This window comes from Mirounga angustirostris, unplaced genomic scaffold (assembly GCF_029215605.1).
Source record: "Mirounga angustirostris isolate CCGP_5_RB_7025 unplaced genomic scaffold, mMirAng1.0.hap1 SCAF_3, whole genome shotgun sequence".
Classification (NCBI taxonomy): Eukaryota; Metazoa; Chordata; class Mammalia; order Carnivora; family Phocidae; genus Mirounga; species Mirounga angustirostris.
In genome coordinates, this window is record NW_026991711.1 from 59188533 (window position 1) to 59209486 (window position 20954).

Below are 20954 nucleotides of genomic sequence, written 5' to 3' on the forward strand. Positions count from 1 at the left end.
TATACACCAATATTACCCAACTTCCCTAACATTCCACTAACAGTAGAATACACATTCTCTTTAAAGAGTACATGAAACTTTTACCCAGAGAGACCATATTCCTGGCCAGGGGTTAGCAAACTATGACTGTGGGGCCAAATCTAGCCTGGTTTTGTATGGCCTATGAACTAAGGATGTTTTTGCATTTTGAGAGATTTCTTAAAAGTAAAAAAGAAAAGAAAATATGTGACAGGAGAAACTGTATGTCACCCACAAAGCTTAAAATATTTACTGTCTGACCCCTTATAGAAAAAGTTTGCCAACCTCTGTATTAGACTATAAAGTATGTCTCAATACATTTTAGAGGATTTAAGTCATGCAAAGTATGTCCTCTGACCACAGTGGAATTAAATTAGAAATCAATAACAGAAAGCTAACTGGAAAATCCTTGAATATTTGGGAACAAAATCACATGCTTCTACATATCCCACTGATTAAAGAAGAAATCCAAAGTGAAATTAGGAAGTATTTTGACCTGAGGGAAAATAAAAATACAATATATCAGAATTTATATAAACGAAATGCCTACATTAAAAAATACAAAGTCTCAAAGCAATGACCTCAACTTCCACCTTAAGAAATTATAAAAGAAGAGCAAATTAAACACAAAGAAGCAAAAGAAATGAAATAATAAAGGTCAAAGTGGAAATCAATGAAATAGAAAACAAAGATCAATTGAGAATATCTATGTAATCAAAACCTGGTTGTTTGAGATCAGTAGAATTGATAAACCTTTAGCCAGACTGGTTAGGAAAAAAAAAGGGAAGACACTTATCAGGAAGACCAATATCAGGAATGAGAGAGGTGACATCATTACAAATTCTACAGATATTTCAAGGATAATAAGGGAATATTATGAACAACTTCAGGCAAAAAATTTAACAACTTAAAAATGACCAAGTTTCTTGAAAGACATAAACTACCAAAGCTGACTCAAGAAGAAATAGATAGCCTGAATGGTCATATATCCATTTCCAAAAAATTGAATTTTTAGTTTAAAACATTCCATAAAGAAAAGTCCTGGTCCACAGGATTTTACTGGTGAATCCTTCCAACATTTAGGGAAAAAAAATGCCAACCACACACAAACTCTTCCAGAAAAGTGAAGAGAAAGGAATACTTCCAAGCTTGTTCTTTGTGGCCAGCATTACCCTGATACCCAAGCTACACAAAGACATTACAAGAAAAGAAAACTCAGGCCAATTTCCCTTATGAACACAGATGTAAAAACTTCTAGACAAAATTTTATCAAATCAAATCTAACAATATTTAAAAAAGATAATATTTATTGGGTGCTATTTATCCCAAGAATACAGGATTGGTTTAACATTCAAAAATTAATCATTATAACTCACCAAATTAATCTAAAAAAGAAAAACTGATCATCTCAATAAATGCAGAAAAAACATCTGACAAAATCCAGTATTCATTCCCTATTTAAAAACTTAGCAAACTAGGAACGTAAGGGTACTTCTTCAACCAGATAAAGTGCATCTACAGAAAACCTATAGATAATCCCATACCTACTGGGGTAAAAGACTGCATGCTTGCCCCCTAAAATCAGGAACAAAACAATGTCTGCTCTTACCACTTTTTTTAAAAGATTTTATTTATTTATTCATTTATTCATTCACTCATTTAGAGTGTGAGTGGGATGAGGGACACAGGGAGAGGGAGAGGGAGAGAATCCCAAGCAGACTTAAATGCTGAGCACAGAGCTCCATACGAGGCTGGATCCTATGACCCTGAGATCATGACCTGAGCTGAAATCAAGACTTGGACCCTCAACTGACTGAGTCACCCCCAGGTGCCCCTGCTCTTACTTTTATTCAACATTGGAGGTTCTCCCAGTATAATCAGGCAAGAAAAGAAAAAAATACATTCAGATTGGAAAGGAAGAAATAAAACTGACATAATTATCCATCTGTTCCACTTGGTGGAATCTACAAAAAGCTACTAGAACTAATTGGTGAATGTAGCAAAATTGCAGAATACAAGATCAATATACAATAATCATCTATATTTCTATGTTCTAGCAACAAACAACCGAAAATGGAAATGCAAAAAAATGTATCATTTACAATAGCATAAAAATATGAAATATTTAGGAATAAATCTGATAAAAGGCATGAAAGATCTGTACACTGAAAACAGCAAATACTGTTGAGAGGAAGTGAAGACAGCTTAAATAATTGGAGAGATTTACCTGGCTCAGTGGGCTCATATTGTTAACATGTCAACTCCCCTTAAATTATCTATAGGTTCAACACAAACCAAATCAAAATCCCAGTAAGTTAAAAAAAAAAAAAAAAGAAAGACAAGCTGATTCTAATATTCATATAGAAATGCGAAGATCTAGAATAGCCAAAATAATTAACTTTGACAAAAAGAACAAAGTTGGAGGGCTGATACTACCTGATTTCAAGACTTATTAAATATCTACAGTAATCAAAACAGAGTGGTTTTAGTGTAAGAATAGGCAAATAGATTGATGTAATGGAATACAGAGTCCAGACATAGGCCCACATACAGAAGGATAATAGATTTTTGACAAAGTGCAAAGGTAATTAAGTGAAGAAAGAATAGTTGTTGTTGTTGTTGTTTTTAACACAGTGTGCTTGGAAGAACTGGATATCCATATATAAAAATAGGAATTTGATTCATATCTCACACCATGTAAAAAAAGTATTCAAAATTGATCATAGACCTAAACGTAAAACCTGACATTACTATTAAACTTCTAGAGAAAATGTAAGAAAATTTTTGTGACTCTGAGTTAGACAAAGATTTCTTTGGGGCGCCTGGGTGGCTCAGTTGGTTAAGCGACTGCCTTCGGCTCAGGTCATAATCCTGGAGTCCCGGGATCGAGTCCCACATCGGGCTCCCTGCTCAGCGGGGCACCTGCTTCTCCCTCTGGCCCTCTTCCCTCTCATGCTCTCTGTCTCTCATTCTCTCTCTCTCAAATAAATAAATAAAATCTTTAAAAAAAAAAAAGATTTCTTAGATGTGACATCAAAAGTACAATCCATAAATGAACAAATTGAGAAATTGGACTTAATCAAATTTTTACAAACTTCCATTCTTTAAAATACACTGCTAAAGGAGACAAGGTCCAGCCTGAGAGAAATATTTGCAAAGCATGTAATAAAGGATTTGTATCAAGAATGTAACATACTCTCAGGGTTCCTGGCTGTCTCAGTCAGTAGAGCATGTGACTCTTGATCTCGGGGATCATGAGTTCAAGCCCCACACTGGGTATAGAGTTCACTTAAAAAATAAATAAATAAAGATTAAAAAATAAAAGAATGTAACCAACTCTCAAAACTCAACAATGAGCAAACAAGTCTCAAAAAATAGGCAAAAGACTTGAATAGTTCAGCTTCACCAAGAAGATAACCCACATAGCAAATAAGCATATGAAAAGAAGTTCAACTTTATTAGCCTCATTAGTCTTTAGGGGAAACATAGAGTAAAACCATGATGGAACAACTGGATATCCATATACAAAAAAAAAAAAAGTATACACATCTATTAGAACAGCTAAAATGAAAAATGTTAAGGACGTGGAGAAATTAGAACTTTATACACTCCTAATAGGAATGTAAAATGATATAATCGGTTTGGAAACAGTTTGGCAGTTTCTTGAAAAGGTAAACATACACCAATATATGATCCATTTCATTCTAGGTATTTCCATAAGAAAAGACAGCACATGTTCCTACAGAGATCTGTACATGAATATTCATAGTAGCTTTATTTTTAACAGTCTCCCATTTGAAACAACTCAAATGTCACCAACAGATAAATGGTTAAATAAATTGTGATATATTCATACAATGGAATACTACTCAGCAATAAAAGGTAGTGAACAATATTGTTATGTGCAACATCATGGATTAATTTCAAAACAATATTCTGAGTGAAGACAGAAAATACAAAATGCTAGAAAATGCAAACTGATCTATTGGGACTAAGGGCAGACAGACCAATAGTTGTCTGGGGAGAGAGGTGCTAGGAGGAGGATTATAAAAAGGCAGGGGAAATTCTTAGGGTTGATGGATATATTCACTGTCTTATTCTGGTGATGGTTTCACAGTGTTAACATTTATCAATTGTATACTTATCAATTCTATACATGTTAAAAGTTATCAATTGTACACCTTTTATATACACAGTTTATTGAATATCAGTTATACCTTAGCTTAATACATTTAAAAATGTATCTAGAAAATAAAGGAGGGGTGCCTGGCTGGCTCAGTCAGTAGAGCATGTGACTCTTGATCTTGGGGTTGTAAGTTTGAGCCCCAGGTTGGGTATAGAGATTACTGAAAAATAAAATCTTAAAAAAGAAAAGAAAGGAAAATAATTTCAATTGAAATATAAAAGGGAATTAACATTTATTAGAAATATACTAAGCGGCAAGTACAGGTAGGTCCTTTAAATAAGAATGACAGTATATGTAAATATATCATTTTCTATGTGCCAAGTTCTGTTATATGTACTTTCAATATATTAAGGTGTTAAATCCTCACAACTCTTTGAGGTATAGGGACTTTTATTACCCTCATTTTACAGATGAGGAAAAGGAGGCATTAAGTCACAATTTCTGCGTGAGGGAGCTGAGATTTGAACCTGGGAAGTCTCTTCTTTTAATAGATCTTTATGACATCCATTAGGCTACAGAGTTTTAGTTCCAGTTTACAAAATGAAAGAACTGTGACTCACAAAGGCAGTAACTTTTTCTGGATCACAGAATTTATAAGTAATGTCAAGATTTAAACTCAAATTTGTTCTACTCCAAAATCTATACTCTTCTATACTAGATTGCCTCCATTTAGATTTGTGGTTCAATAGCAGAACTGATGGTATAATACTACTGATAACTAAGATAACTAAGTCTGAACTATGTGATCCACTCTCTTCCGTACTCCTTTTACCATTCAATAGTGCTGTCTGGCATGTTTGTTGACTATAGATTAGAATATGTTTTATACTGGTAAGCAACTAAGAGCTCAAAAATTATTTGTTTTTTGGTCTTGACAATTCTCTTTTCAGTATTCATAGTATAGTTGTGTCTGTTGAAATTAAGAAATTGAATGTGTGACTTTGGAGGATTTTTTCAGGCTAACATTAAAGCCAGTAATTTATCTATGCACTTCTATAAGTGGAATTAAATAGATGTGTTCCTATATCCCTAAAATTGAACTGGAGGATTTTTTTTTTTTACATTTCCATGAAATATTCCTTTCCTGTGAGTGTGTGTCTCTGTGTGTGTATGTGTGTGTGTGTGTTAAATTATGGTTACTAATCTGGGAGATATAGTTTGATATGTGGTTCAAGTGGCACCCAAGAAGATTTTCTTGGTTAAAGTCATGAGAGTAAGCAAGAACACAGAAACATTTCTAGATTGCCAAAAAAAAGTATTCCATTATATTGAAAGAATTCAATAGACATAAAACTCTTATAATAAAAATGTTTTTAGGTGAATTTTGGACGCAATAGGACATTAAGAAAAGTGGCATTGGAATCAGACAGATCTGAACTCAAATCCTAGCTCTGCCCACTTACCAGCTATGTTACCTTGGAGATATAATTTAACTTGGGCCTCAGTTTTCCCATCTGTGAAATGGGTTAGTAATACTTCATTGAGTTGTGAATGTTAACTAAATGAGATAGTAAATATTGGAACACTTAACATAGTGTCCAACATACAGAAAGTACTCTAATAAATGTTCTACTGCTAGCTACTTTGAAGGTACTTCTACATAAATATAGAAATCCAAAGCCATATTAGATAATGATAAAATGCTAAAATTATTTTATGATATAATCTGTGTACAGAAAATATCAAATAGATTCTAAAAACTCTTAGTTCAGGGAGTGTCAAGATTGATCCTTTTCTATTTAAAGAAACATGTAGCCTAGTGCATTTTAAAATTGAACCTTCTTTAAAGGTGAGTTTCTATTTCTGTGGTTCCACAACCAAGATTTGCTTTAGGGATGGATATTCATGTTCACCCTGACAGTGTTATATAAAACAAACTCCATATTTAACAGCTAAATAATTTGAATGACTTATGCTAATGTAAATTTTATATTCTGTATTTTTTAAGCCGTAGCCTTTATATATAGGTATACAGTCAAAGAAAAGTTGCAGATATTTATTTTGCTTGTTGTATCTTAAGACACATAATTTGTATAAATTGGCTAGGAGGACATTCAGTTAAAAATTCAAAACTTTCAGGGGTGCCTGGATGGATCAGTTGGTTAAGTGTCTGACTCTTGGTTTTGTCTTAGGTCATGATCTTGGGATCCTGAGATGGAGCCCTGCATCAGGTTCGCCACTCAGCAGGGAGTCTGCTTGAGATTCTCTCTCTCCCTCTGCCCACCCCTGTGCCCCCGCTTGCACATGTGCTCTCTCAAATAAATAAATGAATAAATAAATAAATCTTTTTGAATTTTTAAATTTTTAAAAAAGATTTTATTTATTTATTTGACACAGAGAGAGAGACAGCGAGAGAGGGAACACAAGCAAGGGGAGTGGGAGAGGGAGAAGCAGGCTTCCCGCTGAGCGGGGAACCCGATGTGAGGCTTGATCCCAGGACCCTGGGATCATGACCTGAGCTGAAGGCAGACGCTTAATGACTGAGCCACCCAGGTGCCCTAAATAAATCTTTTTTTTTTTTTTTTTTTAAAGATTGTATTCATTCATTTGAGAGAGAGAGAATGAGAGACAGAGAGCATGAGAGGGAGGAGGGTCAGAGGGAGAAGCAGACTCCCTGCCAAGCAGGGAGCCCGATGCGGGACTCGATCCCGGGACTCCAGGATCATGACCTGAGCCGAAGGCAGTCGCCCAACCAACTGAGCCACCCAGGCGCCCCCCTAAATAAATCTTTTTTTTAAAAAAAAATCCAGAACTTCCAGTGAGATAATCCAGAAAAAAATAAGTCTTTCAATTTTATTCATTTATTTTGTTATTCTCACTTACTAAGGGCTCAGTCAAAATGAAGAGATGATGTTTAATAAAGGACAGCTTTGTCTGACCTGAAGGAAAGAGTTCCAAAGCTAGATTACCTTCTTTGAAATTGATACCTAATCTTACAGTCAAAGTTCATACATAGCCATTTGATCATCTTCATTGTATTTCCTCATTAGTCCATAGAGTTTCAATCAATTTCTATATGGTGCCGACTTACATGTGTACATCAACAGGTCCAGTAGCTTATCAAGAAAGTCTGAGTCCTCTATCTTCTGGAGACATCTCATTTAGATCTGACATTAAGTTCATTTTTTCCTTCAAGCTATTTCTTTCAAATTTCTTGGCTTAAAAACTTACATTCATTTCCTTATTTTCTTATCCTCCCATAGGTAAACAGGGGTTAAACTTGTTACTTTTTATAGTTGTTCTTTATTGTATACTTCAGATATGTCTCTTTTCATTTTTTAAACTGCCCATTTAATCCAAGCTCTTAATTGTCAAGTTTGTATTCTAGGCTCTTATAATATATTGAATTACAGCCTCTTGGTATTCTCCTTAGTGCCCATCTTGTCTTACCCCTTTCCCCACCATCCCACACAAAACATAAAATACTTTTCATCACACACTCTATAGAGAAGTATTGCTAGGTGAATAAGGAACAGGATTGACTCGAAAAAGGGAATTTAAATGGAATCTCCTTTCCTTTCAGTGATTCTACCTAGAAGCAAAGAAGAAGAGCAGAACCTTCAGGAATTGAATCACAAATAATGAATGGGAGACTGCTGCTAGAAAGGGATTGATAATATATAATAGCCATTGGAAAGATAAAAGGAGACATAAAATTCAACTTTTGCTACCTATTCTTTCCTTTTTGCTTTCCACATACTTCAGCTGTGAATCTTTCTATATGCAGTATTTATTTTGTTTTATTCTGGTTACTATAAAGTTATCTAAGAGGCTAGGAGAACTGATGGAAGGGAAAAAAAAGGCAGTCTATTCTGACTGCAGTGACCAAAGAAGTTCAATTCACACCAAACATCTTTCTCCCATTTAGAAACATCCTAGTATTTAAGGCCTTCTACTATAAGCCCATTACTAGTTCTTTTCCTTTCTATTTCATTTCTCTCTACTCTCACATTTGTGTTTTCTGTTCCTATCAAATTATCATGCCTCCTGGGCAATGAAATATCTGTTCCTGCTCTGCAATGGTTTTGTGTATTACCATATCTCTAGTGCCTTGAACAGTGTCTAGCACATGGCACATAGTGAGCACTCAATAAATCTTTGATAAGTGAATGAATGGTTATCTTTTCTCTCTGGCAATCAAAATCCATCACCACTTTAAAAAATTGATATAAAATTTGCCTATTCCAGTAACTTCTATCCGTTATCAATCTAGTTTTAAATCACTTCATTTTCCACTTCCCCTTAGCAGTTATTTATAGTTTGCATTTGATTAATATATTCTTATTATGTTACTTTTCAAACATTCCCAAATCCTTTTTACATATGCTGTATTTTCAATGAAAATACCTTAAATTCTTGGGACTTGGGTAGTTCAGTCACTTGAGTATTCGACTCTTGATTTTAGCTCAGGTTATGATTTCAGGGTCTTGAGATTGAGCCCAGCATCATGCTCCATGCTCAGCAGGGAGTCTGCTTGAGATTCTCTCCCTCCCCCTTTCCCTTTGTCCCTCCCCCTGCTTGCGCTCATGCGCGCTCTCTCTCTCTAAAATAAATAAATCTTTAAAAAAATTAAAAATTAGAAACCCTCAAATTTTATATATTGTATATGTTGCTCAGCAGTGCCTCACGTGCTGTAGAAAGCTAGGTGCTCAATAGATGGGCAGGCTACCTTTTATGACATTCTCTGGATCATTGTGATAGGTTCTATTTTTTGCTATTTCCCTCCTATATTATGTAACTTTGAGTAAAATTGTTCCTTCAGTGCTCAGTTTAAGAACAAAATAAGAAACTATTTCCTAAAGAAAAAAACATTTTAAAGTTATAGAAGTATCTATATGTTGGTACATTTCTCCAGACATATTTAATGTAATATAAAAGTTCTAGACTAGTCAATTTGAATCTCTTCTTCTTTTCTTTTTGTTATGGAACACTTCATGAATTTGCGTGTCATCCTTACGTGGGGGCCATGCTAATGTTCTCTGTGTTGTTCCAGTTTTAGTATATGTGCTGCTGAAGTGAGCACTGAATCTCTTCTTGTAATTTCCATAGAGATGTCCATGTAGCAAAGAAACTGAAATAGTATTATGTAGAAAATATCACCAATCCTCAAAAGACCCCTAATTTCTTCAGAGAGGAAACAGAGATAATATCCTGATTTTTGCAGTACTTAAGCTACTCCTTAGTTGTCTCATGAAGGAATTAATGTAGTAGAACACATTCGAGGAATTGCTGAGGTGTCAGAATAAGAATATACAAAGTCTAAGACTATTTTCTATAATGTATTTTTAAATAGATTAAGAGTCATGCACTCTCTGGCTTCTTTCTCCATCTACACTATCTTCTGGCATTAATAAAGTTGGGCAACATATATAAAAAAGCAGTTTCTAAGGATGCCAAACTAATAGCAGTTTCTGGATCATTCCCCTTTCTTCCTCTGTGAAAATCTACAACACATGGGTTACTCTAAATATTTCCCCCAAAACCCAAAGTGTTAGGTTGCCAAAGAAAACTTACCAGGTAATATTACTATTTGCCTTCATGTAATCATTTGAAGTACATACAAAATCAGACATTAAAATGAAAATATCAAGCCATAGAATTGAGTTCTAGTTTTACTGACATTTATATATTACACTTCCTGTTTATGATTTGAGAAGTGCAACCATGCAGTGCTTCTATTAAAAACTGAGTGATTGGGGCACCTGGGTGGCTCAGATGGTTAAGCGTCTGCCTTCGGCTCAGGTCATGATCCCAGGGTCCTGGGATCGAGCCCCGCATTGGGCTCCCTGCTCAGCAGGGAGTCTGCTTCTCCCTCTCCCACCCCCCCTGCTTGTGTTCCCTCTCTCGCTGTGTCTCTCTCTGTCAAATTAAAAAAAAAAAAAAAAAAATCTTTAAAACAACAACAACAACAAAAAAACTGAGTGATTGAGAACAGTTTGAGGATTATAATGACAACTTATCCAAAGGAAATAAAACCACTAACTTTACTGCTGCCTTCATTTGTGGAATTGCTATCTTTGTTGTGTAAAAAGCTGAATATTTTTCATCATTTACTAATAGTGTAGTTAAAAAGGGGAACTTGGTGGTCTTGTGTCCCTGAAACACATGCATGCACGTGTACACACACACACACACACAAGGGTAATACTTACAAAAATTTGCTTTTTATCCTCCTTTTCAGATGTCAGTTATCTATTGGTTATTGTTATGCATTAATTAACAGTCCCAACCTGAAGGAGGGAAAGGGTAGAGGTGAATGCAATTCTTAAATAAAAGCCCCTTTATTTGTTCTATTTGAAGCCTAATAATGTGAGTTTATCTTTTGGTGTCCACTTCAGGGTTTGTGTGGGTATGTGTGTGTGGAGAGAGAGAGAGAGAGAGAGAGAGAGAGAGAGAGCACCCAAGTGAGCAATGACTCTTAGTTAAACATCCAAATCCATGTTCTCATTTCTTTTTGGCCACACAGATAAACTTATTCCCAGTCTCCCTTGCAGGCAGGTGTGGGCATGTGACCGAGTTAGAGCCAATGGAATAAGAATGGCAGTTATTGCACTACTTTTGAGTCTCCTAAAAAAACTCCCCTTCTAATGGGCTGGAATAGACAAGACCCCACAGGAGAAGTTTGGTACTGAAGTTTGGTATTGAAAGCTTAGGTACTAGAACACCTTGGAAACTAAGTACTGAACTATTTGTTTATTTTAGCAAGAAACTTGATTATAGCAAATATGATTTGAGCCATTATACATTTTGGGGTTGATCTGTATGGCAATTAGCCTACCCTAATTAATTTAAAATAAAAACTTATATTTGCAGTGTCCCTATGATGCACAACTCCATTGGGCACTATTTACATTGTAATGTATGTAAATGGCATTTCCTGAAGCAGCATTAAGAAGCTACAGGTATGTATACATATGGATATACATCAATCTTCATCCCAGGAGTTATGCAACAATGTAGTTCTGCCAAACTAACTCCAACTACTCTCCTGGGTTTTATTGCACACAAGCATCAATTTGTATAATTTTGTATCTGTGCTAACAGATTGAGGTGGAATGGATCATCCAACAAGAATCTTAAGGGGAATGTGTATACTTAGGATACAAATCAGATATCTTTCTTAGATTTGTTCATCTGTTAGCTACCTACTGTACTTATAACCTAATACCCTCTGGTATGCATTAGGATGAAAGAGAGTGTTAGGATCCCTCATCTGCCTCTGCCCACTCCAAGCTTACTGCTATGAGTAATACAAATTTTCTGGTTTTTACTTTCCTTATCTGTAAGATGAGAGTTGGATTATGTGACCTCAAAGATCCTTTCACTAAAATTCTACTATAATATTGATATAATGTCAATTGACATAATTGATATGTCAGTAGTTATGAAGCTATTGGTAGAAATAATTGTTAATGTGAGTGTTCCTTTGGATTCCAAACTGATTCTATAGAGGTCCTTAATAGTATCTTGGAAGTTTTTTTAAAAAAGATATTTAACTTGCACCAATTCATAATCAAAGAGGCACAACAGAGGTTCCATTCTTTTCCTAAATAAAAACTTCTAAGTTGAAAAGGTGTTTAACTCATATTTTTTAGGGTAATTTTAAAGTAGGCGTCACCTGATTTCTTTACTCATGGGTGGAAAAGTACCAATGCTAATGCAGAACATGATATCTATTGAAATAATATAGCATATTGCAAAAAAAAAGTAAAAAACGAAATAGTTGATTATATAGTTGTTCACTGAATTTAGTAGTTAAAACCTTAAATTTTATTTTTCCTAATTGTATATTTCTGCTCTTAATGTTTCAATGTAGTAATAGCTAATATTATAGCAAGTTCAGGATCATGGCAAAATCACCAAAGTCATAGTTATCTTTGTTGTAATTAACACACTAAATCACATTTTTGGTATAGCTATTTGTCTGCTGTTGGGGTTTTAATCTCATGGATTTCAACTTTGGTTAAAGCTAAAATATACATTATCCAGATTTGGTGCAGGCATGGAATTGGCTTTACTTCAAATTCTTTTACAGCAGGAAGCTGCAGAAATATGGACCTTATTCTGGGATGATACTGTTTTAGAGAGGAGAAAGGGCAGCCTCTATCACATTGTCCAAAGTGGAGTTTTTATATTAATAGAAAGCCATGTAGAGGCTGGAGTAGGTAAGAAAGAATCATAGTGATTTTTTTTCCCAAGCAAAAGGAATAAAACAAAAAAGAAAGCCTGTAGTAGTATTTTGAGTACAAGTAGACAAATAGAGATTCTAAAATATTCTTGGGGCGCCTGGGTGGCTCAGTCAGTTAAACGTCTGCCTTCAGCTCAGGTCATGATCTCAGGGTCCTGGGATTGAGTCGTGCATCAGGCTCCCTACTCAGCAGGGGGCCTGCTTCTCCCTTTCCTGCTCCCCTGCTTGTGTTCTCTCTCTCTCTGTCAAATAAATAAATAAAATCTTAAAAAATATCCTTTACAATACTGCAGAAATTGGGAAAAAAATCTTTAGAATGAAGGCATGGATAGATACATTTTGGTATATCCATATGTTGGAATGCTGTGCAGATGTTAAAAACATGTTTTACAAAATATTCAATAACATGAAAGAATGGTCATTAAAAACTATAAATCCTTTATCCCTATTAAACAGGAATCGATCTTATTCCTCTTCATCCCCAATATAAATAGCATAATGGAAGAGATGTTTAACAGAAAGATGCATAGATAGTGAATTTTAGAACCTAAAGTGATTTTTAGAGATCATTTAGTCAAAATCCATCATTTTGCAAAGGAAACTGATACTCTGGGAAATGAAGTGTCTCATCTAAGATTTCAATCCCTTTAGCACTGTCACTTGCTAAAACTGAGGTTTTCTTACTCCCCGAATTTGGAATGTTTTATTTTCTACTATAACATGCCACAGCAGAGATTGGGTCAGGCCAGAGTCCAGAGAGTAATGAAGGGAAAGCCAAAGTCTAGATATCCTAATCTATCCTTTCTTTTGGCAGGAGGGGGGTGGGGAGTACAGGGCATAAGGGGATGATAATGACTAATCATAAAAGATCTGTAGAGGTATCTATATGTGGACATATCTATATTTCCTAATAATTCTAAATCTTTAACTTTTTTCTTATTCAATAATACAACTTTAAAAACTCTTGGTGTAGAACCCAAATCATTTCTTTGTCTCACTTAAGTAATACTGGTAGTGGACGGGCCTAGATTACAGCTTAGGACTATTCATTTATTCATTTGCTTTTGTCTGTCTTTTCCACTAGAATATATCTTCCAGCAGGACAGGCCTATATCTTTTTTTGGTTGACTCCAGCACCTAGCAAGTGTTTGACACACCAATCAGTAAGTATTTGATGAGTGAATGAATAAATGATAGCTACTAAAAACAGTAATCCTTTATTTACTTAGACTAGATTTCTTCTGGATATTTTCTCATGTTTTGCAATTCCATCATCAGTCTAAATTAATTTTAGAATTAGGTGAAACTGCTTTGTTCATATGCTCTGTATTTCAGTCTAGAATGATAGAACTGTTTTGTAGTATTAATTTAGGCACTCTTAAAACTCTTGTGCCAAGTTTGCTTAGTTTGGAAATGACCTTGGCCTGCAATTTTATTTAGGTTTCCATCCACAGATGAATGTGTACATCTGTACCATGAATTAGTGGTGTACATGTGAGATTAAACTGATGATGAGTCAGGAGGCAACACTGTTGGGTGAGCATATCTGAAAATAGGAAAAAAGAGATGATGATACCTTAGGCTGAAATAAGTATATATTTAAACTTACATCCTCAAATTAAGTGTAAGTTTTGAACCTGACAAAAACAAGTAAATATTTTGAAGAGTGGATTTCTCCCTAAAGGTAAGATATTAAAACCAAAACCAAAACACTGAACCTAAACTTAAATGTTAGTCTCAATTTTAAAAGGTAGTCCACATAAATTTTTCTCCTTAGCTTTATTTTCAGTATGAGTATGTAGAAAATGAAAAGATTTTTTTACAGCAAAATTTTTACCAGATGAAGAACCTGAAAAATATTGGCCTTTTAAGCTGATTTCTAGGAATTTGTCCTAACTTAGGAAATAATCTGAAATGCTAAAACAGATTTAAGCATAAAAAAGTTCATAGCAATACTACTTATAAGAAACTAAGGAAAATAGCTTAAATGAGCACTTAAGGAAATACTCAAGGAACATTATGCAGCCATTGAAAATGTTTTTGAGGACTTTTAAATAACTTGAGGAAACATTTCTGATACATTGTTATGAAAAAAGGCAGTGTACTCAAGTAGTTTAAACTTCATAAGCTTAAAAACTACATGGAAATATGTCAAACTCAAGTCAGTTGCCTGTAAATAAAAGAATTATTCGTTATTTTTTTCCTGCTGTCCTTTAAAAAAGATGTTTTCTTTACTTATTTAAACATATCTTCAGAATTTTCTTCACTTACATGTACTAATTTTATAATCAGAAAAAAATCCATTACTTGTCATAGATATATGTTTATGTTTCAATGGTATGTTTTCAGTGTCATCACATGAATATAAATATTGTTGACCAACAGGAAAGTTTATATTATTTAAATTCAAATTATGGAGTTTCCAAAACAAATGCTGATACATCTCCTGTAAGTTGTAAAATTATAAAGATTTAATATAATTTAGTAATGATTTTAATATTGCAGGCTCTCAATATGTTCGTGGATGATGAAGATGGTTAGAGTAAGGGCACCTCAATTTACCAAGTTCCTTGAATCTGTCAGTTAAGTAGCACCTCTCCCACCAAGGGTTTAATGATATAGTACAGTGTCAAAAAGCTGTCCCTAAAATTGCTCTTAGTTTGTGTGGTGCACTTTTGCAAACTATTATTTTGTATTTCAAAAAGAAGAGTCTCTTATGTGCTAATTTTTTAAAAACACACAAGACAGAAAAATTTGTGCTTGTTTATTTTGGTCAGCTGTGAGCTTCAGGTAAGATTCTGTGATCTGACATAACTAGTAAAAAAGGTTTCTTGTGGAAATAACTGTCAACAGCACTTACCTTGTAGGCTTGTGATAAGTGTTAGAGATCATGTATGTAAGGTCTCTTAGCATGCATTGCACACAGGCCTTCAGTAAATGGTGGCTATTATAATAATATATAATAGTACTGTGACATCTTACTCTTAAATTCCCATGTATAGGGTGAGCTGAAAAAATATGAATTGCAATCTATTTAAAAACATTATTCTAGACTTCCAGATAAAGATGGGGGAGTAAAGGCAGACCACAAAGTCTTCCACTCCAAATACCTTACAATACAGGAAAAACAAACAACAGTAAAAATTCCTTTAAAAACAAAGAATGTCTACAACCTAATCAATGAAGACCAAAATAATACTATTATTTCAAAACCAATACTTTGGAATATCAAGATGGCTGGAAATCAAATTCTCAACAAAAGGGAAGACTGGCAATCCCAGCACACTCCCCTAGTCAATCCATTCTTCTATTCTCCTAGATGATTACACCTTGTCTCTTCTCCTAAGTCTCTCACATCTCCCCACTCGTCACCCCAAACTCTTGTTTTATTGATAAATAGAAGCTGTCACAAGAAAAACTCATCTTTCTTACACCCTATCTACCAACCTCTCTTCATCTATACTTATACTTCCTTTATAAAGGATCAGCTATCCCTTCTTTTAAATAAGGCATGCCCCTTACCTGTGCCCCCATTCTATGTTTTCTTGTAAACTCAAGGATTGTGTTCCTGTGATTATTTCCTCCATTTCCTGCATCATTCTCATTTTCTCTCTCTTTACTGGATTATTCTAACCTGTAAATACACTGTAATATTTCCCATTCTAAATATATCATCACCTCCCTTCCCCCTCTACTTACTGAGTGAGCTCATTTTTCTACTCCCCTTTATAATAAAACTTTTTAAAGACTGTGCTTGCAGTTTCCACTTCCTCGCCTTACATTTTCCCTTCAGTCTATTCCATTTAGGATTACCGTTTCCACAGTCCCACCTAAACTGGGCTTGTTGAAATCACTGATTAACTTCTTGCCACATCATTTTTCTCTTCTCAAATGTTTGGGACCCCAGGCATATTCCTCACCCCTTTTTTCCTTCTCCATCAACATTTGTTTTCCCTTGGGTCATCTCATCAAGTTGTTTTTTTTTTTTTCCTTTTTTAATGTTGCAGATGTTCTTGGGACTCCTAAAATTTGTATTCTATCCCTCATATCTCTGTTGAACTCTGAACTCATGCTCAACTGCCTACCTAGGAACCGCACTCAGATGTCTAGCAAGGACTTCAAAGTTAACACATTCAAAACCAATCTTGTAATTTTCTTCTCCCCCTCAATTTACTTTTCTCCAGGTCTTCCCCTAGGTCAATAAATGACATTACTTTCATCCCATTGCTCAAGACAGAAATCTAGAAGTCATCCTTAATTCCTTTCTGTGCTGGTTACTAAGCTGTTATCTCTTTTTTTTTTAAAGATTTTATTTACTTATTTGAGAGAGAGAGAGAGTGAGAGACAGAGAGCATGAGAGGGAGGAGGATCAGAGGGAGAAGCAGACTCCCTGCTGAGCAGTGAGCCCGATGCGGGACTCGATCCCGGGACTCCAGGATCATGACCTGAGCCGAAGGCAGTCGCTTAACCAACTGAGCCACTCAGGTGCCCCTGTTATCTCTTAATAAGAAATCCTTCCACACTCATACATTTTGTGATGCTAGGATGGGACTCTGCAAACTACGTTTCTATTTTGCCAGCTGAATCCTTGCTGCATTCTCTTAATAAGGTGTGTTAGAGAAAGACTGAAAGTCAAGAAGAGAGGGGAAAAGAACCTGCTCCTTCTTGTTGGCTTTCTGCACACGTCAGGGTTGCCCCAGTTATGGACCTTCACTGTCACAGTGGCACTCAGCTCCAAATTTCAACTATTTTCCATTCCCTAGAACCAGCCCCAACATACTGAACATACCCTGTCAGAGGTATCAGCAGCAAATGGGCAGCAACCTGTCTTCTGAGGCCAGGGTTCCAGCGTCTCCCCTTCTAGCTTCTGGGTTCTAAAAACTTCAGGTCTTCCTTGTGTTTATCTAGTATCAGGGGTAGTGGCTGCTTCCTGAAGTTACTCTCTTATTTTAGTGCTCCTTTTTTGCATTTTCAGTTCTACAGCACCTATCTGACTGATTCTTTATACTCAGTTATTGTTATTGAAATACTTAGCAGCAACCTGAATTACTCCTCTGAAGCATACATCATCTCCCTCCTTCTCATCACATTTAGAACAAAATTCAGCCTCCTCACAACCCCTTTTGTGATCTGGCCTGTCCACTTCTCTAGTCTCATCTCTCACCACTTTCTGGTTACTCATTTGGCTTTAATAATTCTGTCTTGAACACACACCACTTTCCCACTACAGGACCTTTGTATTTGCTCTTTTCTGCATCTGGATTGCCCAGGTCTTTCCCTGGGCTTACCCCCTCACTTAATTCAGATCTCTTCTCAGGTGTCATTTTACAGAGAGAGGCCTGCTCTCACATTCCATCTAAAATGCACAATTCCTTCCCCCATCCTTCTAGTTTCTTACCTGGTTGTTCTTCTTATTCCTACCTGACACTGTTACAAGTTTATTTATTTCTCCCTCCCCTATCCCTAACTAAAAGCTTCATCAAGGCAGGAATATGATCTTATTTACCACTGGTGCTGGCACTCAATAAATTCCAGCTGAGAAATGAATTTAATAAATTGTGGTGAATGTAGGAGAGAAGTAGACCAAAGTAACTGCAGAATCAATACAAAAATCATGTAAGTGAGACAAAGATAACATAATAAACCTGATTCGTCTCCCTGAGTACATAATACAACAAATGAATCAGAAAAAGCACAGAAAGATGTAACAGATGAGAATTTCCACCAAGTAACGAAAGACCTGAACCTGCAGAAAAATAATGGACACATAATATTTAGTATTGAGGCATATCCTGGTTAAGCAACTAACCATAGAGAATGAAGGAAAAACTTCTCAGAACTCCAGGCAGAAAACTAAATAACTTATCAAGAGGGAGGAAATCATGCTGGCCGTAGACTTCCTCTAAGCAATATTCAAAGCCAGAAAACAAAGGAAAAACGTCTGTACGGTTTTGAGGCAAAGCCAGCATGACCCCAAACTATTACATCTAAATAAGTGTCATTTGAGAATTGATGAAAAAGGCAAACACAGCATCCATGGATACATGTAGAGGAGAAAACAAAAACCAAAACCAAAACCACAAACAAAACAGTGAAGAACAGATAACTGATCAATCAAAATTAATAACTAGGATATTGAGAATCAAGCTATGTTGTGAGCACTGGATTAAGATACAGACCAAGACCAAGTGATCAAAGAAATTAGGATTATAAAACAAATAAACATTAAAACCTTGACTTTGTAAAAATAATGATGTAAAAATACATTTTTCATAGCAGAGTCTGCTAGTATTTCTAAATTTGAAACATAGATTTAAAAAGGCTCCAAACTCTTTTTTAAACTTCAGGTATTTTAGGAAATAAGATCTTTTGTAGTAAAGAAACATTTTTCTGAAAGTTCAGCAATTCCTTCAGTTTATCCTACCACTACCAAATTAAAATAATTTTAAACTTAATACTTTTAACTCAAATGTAATGTACATTTTCTGATCTTAAATAAGATTATCTTATTTGTTTAAATGCATAGAAATGCCTACCATGATGTTCATTTAAAATTGATGGTAAAATCTGGAATCCGAGATTTTAAAACATCCCTGTAACTTTCTATATTGTTTAAACTATTTATAAGTAAACCTGTATTATTTTTATGAACATTTATTATTTTTATAAAAACACTACTATACACAATGTGAATATACTTAGTACATTTAAAAATGGTTAAGATGGTAAATTTTATGCTATGTGTTTTTTGCCACAATTTAAAATAAAAAATTTTAAACATACTGTTAGAAAACTTATAAAATAGATCCAGCCATTATAGCTTTACAGATGGATTTTGACTATGCTAAATTTTTCTTAAATCAGCTTTTCCACCAAGGTTACCTCTCAGATTATACCATTCACAGAATACTGTCTCCTTGCCTATACCTTATCTCATTTAATTTTAGAAAGCAGAGATTACTCATTGGTAGATATTGTTATAAGTATACAAAATGAAAAAGTACTTATAAAGAGTAACTAATATGATGTGTTACTTTATTAAATATCCTAGAGTTGTAAGAATGTAAACATATGTCATTTGATTTACATATTTGGGAGGAGATCTTTTAATTTTAGTGATTTTTTTGTTAAAATAATTTGTGCTCATTTTTTAAATTTTTATTTTATTTTTTTTAAAAGGTTTTATTTATTTATTTGACAGAGAGATAGCAAGCACAAGCAGGGGGAGCGGCAGGCAGAGGGAGAGGGAGAAGCAGGCTCTCAGCCAAGCGGGGAGCCCGATGTGGGGCTTGATCCCAGAACCCTGGGATCATGACCTGGGCTGAAGGCAGATGCTTCACGACTGAGCCACCCAGGCGCCCAATATGTGCTCATTTTAAAAAAGAAAAAGTAAAATTACTATAACCACATATAACACACTTTGATATATTTTTCCCCATCCTTTTTCTATGCATATAAATAAGTGCATTTTCAGGGTGCCTGGGTGGCTCAGTCCTTAAGCGTCTGCCTTCGGCTCAGGTCATGATCCCAGGGTCCTGGGATCGAGTCCCACATCAGGCTTCCTGCTCAGTGGGAAGCCTGCTTCTCCCTCTCCCACTCCCCCTGCTTGTGTTCCTGCTCTCGCTGTCTCTCTGTCAAATAAATAAAATCTTTAAAAAAAAAAAAGTGCATTTTCAAATAAATGAGAAATAGTCTTATAACCTAAAAAATTTAACTGTACATTAAATTACTATTAATATTTTTCTGTGGCATTAAGTACTTTTAGTTATCACATATTATTCCATATGATTGATGCACCATGGCTCATTTAACCACTCCTTTACTGTTGAATATTCAGATTGTTTCCTCTGTATAGATAACTGTAGTGAATATATATAAATCTTTGACTTCCTATTTATTTCTTTAGGGTTGGTTCCTGGAAGTAGAACTACTGTATCAAAGATCTGGACATTTTTAAGACCCCAGAAAGGTAATATAGTATAGTACTATACAGTTTGGTTGGGGCTGTTCCTCCCTCAGAACTTCATTACATAATTTAAAAATGTTTACTTAAGCTCCTTTGGGCTGCCTCCATGGTAGCTATGAAGCCACAGAATTAGGAATAGTTTGGGGCCTGATAACAAAGTCTATTAGCTTAATGCGAATACTGTGTCAATTTTTTTTTTTTTTTTTAAGATTTTATTTATTTATTTGAGACAGAGAGAATGAGAGAGACAGAGAGCACACGAGAGGCGGGAGGGTCAGAGGGAGAAGCAGGCTCCCTGCCGAGCAGGGAGCCCTATGCGGGACTCGATCCCGGGACTCCAGGATCATGACCTGAGCCAAAGGCAGTCGCTTAACCAACTGAGCCACCCAGGCGCCCTGTGTCAATTTTTTTTTTAATCATTGCTGATAAGAACCTTTAAAAACAAAGATATACTTAATTCATTTTGTTTTTTAAAACACATGTGCTTCTTTAAAATCATTAAGAAATACACAAAGGGTTCATAAATCTATGTTTGCTCATTATTTAGATATACTTATTTTTAAACTTGTATTCCATACTATGGATTCACAGTATCA

General features: G+C 35.1%; 2 long non-coding RNA genes and 1 other non-coding gene across 8 annotated transcripts in view; 1 reads left to right on the plus strand and 2 right to left on the minus strand.

The window, feature by feature from the left end:
- Nucleotides 1–20305, minus strand: part of LOC123839696 (uncharacterized) — a 66393-nt gene extending 46088 nt beyond the window's left edge. Inside the window, exon 1 of the long non-coding RNA XR_010410015.1 lies at nucleotides 10357–20305. This is a non-coding gene — a long non-coding RNA (uncharacterized LOC123839696). The remainder of the gene's footprint in view (nucleotides 1–10356) is intronic.
- The window catches only part of LOC123839697 (uncharacterized), a 137978-nt gene that overhangs the window by 15472 nt on the left and 101552 nt on the right, over nucleotides 1–20954 (plus strand). For 4 of the 6 annotated variants that reach the window (XR_010410019.1, XR_010410018.1, XR_008505667.1 and 1 more), the window contains exons 4-6: nucleotides 11018–11106; nucleotides 13477–13555; nucleotides 20299–20361. This is a non-coding gene — a long non-coding RNA (uncharacterized LOC123839697). Of the gene's footprint in view, nucleotides 1–11017; nucleotides 11107–13476; nucleotides 13556–20298; nucleotides 20429–20954 lie in introns of those variants that run through there. The other 2 variants (XR_010410020.1, XR_010410016.1) reach the window with 1 other exon arrangement.
- Nucleotides 9121–9227, minus strand: LOC123840003 (U6 spliceosomal RNA). The gene has a single exon (XR_006789836.1). It is a non-coding gene; the product is annotated as a U6 spliceosomal RNA (small nuclear RNA).